The sequence below is a fragment of the Rousettus aegyptiacus genome, unplaced genomic scaffold, assembly GCF_014176215.1.
Source record: "Rousettus aegyptiacus isolate mRouAeg1 unplaced genomic scaffold, mRouAeg1.p scaffold_m13_p_13, whole genome shotgun sequence".
Lineage (NCBI taxonomy): Eukaryota > Metazoa > Chordata > Mammalia > Chiroptera > Pteropodidae > Rousettus > Rousettus aegyptiacus.
In genome coordinates, this window is record NW_023416288.1 from 60,710,742 (window position 1) to 60,714,172 (window position 3,431).

Here is a 3,431-nt window from a genome sequence, read left to right on the forward strand (position 1 = left end):
GTCAAGAACTGGTCCCAGAGCTCCATGGTGTACATCGAAGTGAAGAAACCTCCAGGAGAAACGTTCTCGAAGACTGACCCTCCATTACCTCCACCTGTTCCCACATTTCTTCACCTAAGTCCCCGTCTCGTGCTGCCTCTACTACCTCGTCTGCCCCCATCACACTCCTTCCCCTCCCCAAGCTTGTCCAGGACTCTCCTTCCTCCCAGGCCACCTCTTCACCAAGCCCAGGGAGAGCCTACAGAGGTCCCCACAGTTGTGCCCCCGGTCAGTCGTTTTATAGGGGGCACCTCCTAGCTTTCTGAAAGTCCAGCCTTGGGCCAGCTGGGTAGCTGTCCAGGTGTAGTCCCGCCCCAGCGAGAGCCCAGAATGATCGATGCTTGGCTCACCAGGTGGCACAGCCACATGCCCCAAGCGGCAGAGTCCTGGAGAAATGACCTAAGCAGGGCTCGGGCTCTGCTGTGCCCGCAGGGCGTCTGCCGCATCCGCTCAGCCCGGGCCGACACAGCCAGGCTTGCCTTCCCGGGAGCCTCGTGGCCTGACCGCGAAACGGCCTGTCGAACCCACGCTAGTCTCCCCGCCCCATCTCTGTCACTATTCTGTGGCCCCCGAACATTCACAGAGGGAGAGGTGACTCTAAGTGGGGTCCACCTGCCCTCCCAGCAGCTGCCGTTCAAAGCACCTGGTCTTCCCCGCCAAATTAAAGAGCAAGAACTGTCCTATCCCAAGTTTCTGTGCTCAGTGACACATTGCCAATTAAGTCTCCAGGGAGAGCGCATCTTCTGAGAGCCCCTCACAGGGGCGCTCAGTCTCTGGGGCTGAAAACAAGCCCTCCCCACCATGTGAGCATGCTGAGGGCCTAGCTCTAAAGAAGGGGTGCTAGGGAAGCTGATGTTTTCTCTTGAGCCTTTCTAGAAACATGGGATAATGTAGTGCCCCCCTTCCTCCAGGCATTTGAACCCCTAACCAACCATTCCTTTCTAACCCCCACATGCACATACACATACATGCACATGTACACATATGCATTCACACACACACATGCACACACACACACACACCATTCTCCACTGTCCTATTAGGTACTGGGTACTATTAGCCCATCATGCTTCCCTAACCGAGGCAATTCATAACAAGACAACTGCCCAATAAAAAGCTACAAAGTAACTTATTATAATTTCTCAGGGGGCGACCATGTCTGGGTTACAATGAACGTGTCTGTTTGCCCGTGCGAGTCAATGTCATCTGTCTCATGAGGGATGTTTCTAAAGGGCCGAGCAGTGCTTCACATTGGGGAGCTTGGTGTCTGTGCAAACCAAGGCTGTTTCCCTAATGAAACGAACGGGGATCTGGCCCTGAAAAGAACATCTCCAAATCACGCTAATTGGATTGTAAAGGTGTGATGGGATTTTGTGGCAGATGCTTTGCTCCTTACAAAAATGGGCTTCACTCCCCTGAGTACCCAGCAGCCCGTGGGACGCGGTGCATGGGAAAGTGGGCAAGTCCACGGCCGGCCAGGAGGAGGGAACAAGGCCAGCCTGGGGGCAGGAGGACACCCAGGTGAACGGTCTCCCAGGAGGTCGGGAGGGCTCTCCCCTGGCGTGTGAGGACGGGAGCGCCCAAGGGTGAAGTTTAGGGAAGCAAAGCAGCTGATCCAAAGGAGACCTCAGAAACGAGCTTTTCTGATCACTCTGCACGCAGAGGAGGACTCCGAGCCCAAGAGGTTAGGACTGGACGAAGGTGACGAGGGGCTGGGACTGGCCTCTGGACTCCCCCCAGGGCACACAGACATGCCACAGTGCACGGCTCTGCCCCCGCAAAATACGTTTGGCCGAAGCCTCCCTCAACGTGGTGCGTGGAAAAGGGAGACGACTCATGACTTCAACCCCGGGACAACGCATAGGCTGCTCCATCCTCCTCTGGACGGAGGGTCTTGGTGGTCACAATCTGCACATCTTCTCTGTCTCCGGAAGATCCATCTCCACAGCCGGCCTGGCCAGTAGGACCGTGACCTATAGAAATGGTGGAAAAGCGAGTCCCCAACCACCTCTCACCACTGCCACCGCCCGCCCCCCACCAGCCTGTGAGCAGCTCAAGTCGAGGATGACGGTCCGCTCTGTGATAACTCCGGGGACCAATCCAGAGAGTTCCGCATGCAGGTGCTCGATCCAGATTAAATCGAGCTGGACTGGATTAGCAGGTGAACAGCAGCTGGCTGTGCGGTAACCTGGAAGCATCGTTGGCGGCAGCAGAAGTGGATGGACAGCCAAGCTACAGGGATGCAGAAGACCTTAGAGGGCTGAAGCAATAGCGGGGGGCGGGGGCCTCACTTGAGGAACAATGTCCATTCAAAGGAAACGCAAATTAAAATGTCCACAGGAACTCACCGGTTACCCACTGGCCCGTGTGCTGCGAGATGCATTACCAGAACGTGGAGGCTCGTGAGGCCTGCATCAAGTATGTGCAGGGGCTGCGGCGTGGCACTCTGCCCCTCCCGCAGCAGCTAGCCCCGGGCTGCCGTGTAAGGAAAGGCTCCCGGGACGAGGCGCAGCGACCGAGCTCTTGCGATCACAGGGCTCGGGGATGAAGTCTGCGGAGGTTTGCCCCCAGAGCTTGAGACGGTAAACCACAGAACTCGAGCCACACTTCGAAAGGAGAGCACGAGAACTGCAACAGCCCAGCGCTCTCCTTTTTTTCGCCCCCGACACCTCCTCCTGATTCCTCTAGCTCGCTGCCACACTCTCCACTCCTCTACGCAAACAAAGAACCGAGAGGAAAACACACTGGGCTCAGGGACAGACTACGCGAGAAGGAAGTGGCCCACGTGAGAGGTCCCTCGGAAAGCTGTGTCACCAGCAAGCGCTGGGGTAAAACAGAACAAGAAGGGGTCCTTGAGCTGGAACCTTCACCTTCAGAGCCCGTCACTGCCTCCTCCTGCCTGGCCGCAGGACAGAAGCCCCGCCCCTCGCTCTTCCTCGGGGTACAGCCCGCAAGGGCTGGGTGGCGAGTCGGCGGACATGTGGCCAGGGGGAAGACGCAGCTACTGACCTCCAGCCTTGTTGGCACGGCTCCATCCACACCTTGCCAGATTCCGGGATCACAGCAGACAATAAAAACCCCACCTTAGAGCCCTCGAGCATGACCAGCTACACTCAGTAGGGGAGCAGACAGGACTCCGGTGGCGGGGCAGAGGCTCCCGAAGGGCCCATGAGGTGTGCACAAGGTGAGCGGACTCCTGCAGGCTGGTCGTCAGGGTATGTCTCTCTCCTCTGTGATCCTGATCTACAGGGATAGGTGTGGCGTCTGTCTTTTCATGCTTCCACCCATTTCCCCTTCCACTCTCAGCGGACACAGCAAGGTGTAGCAGAAGGAGCACTGGACTTGAAATTCTGTGGACATGAGCTCTAGCCCCAGCTTTATGCCTACCGGCT

General features: G+C 57.3%; 1 long non-coding RNA gene across 1 annotated transcript; it reads right to left on the reverse strand.

Moving 5' to 3' along the window:
• Positions 1 to 1,151: 1,151 nt before the first annotated feature.
• LOC118610776 lies at positions 1,152 to 2,479 on the reverse strand. Its single transcript, XR_004954055.1, has 2 exons — positions 2,388 to 2,479; positions 1,152 to 2,012 (listed from the first exon to the last, which is right to left on the reverse strand). It is a non-coding gene; the product is annotated as an uncharacterized LOC118610776 (long non-coding RNA).
• Positions 2,480 to 3,431: the final 952 nt, after the last annotated feature.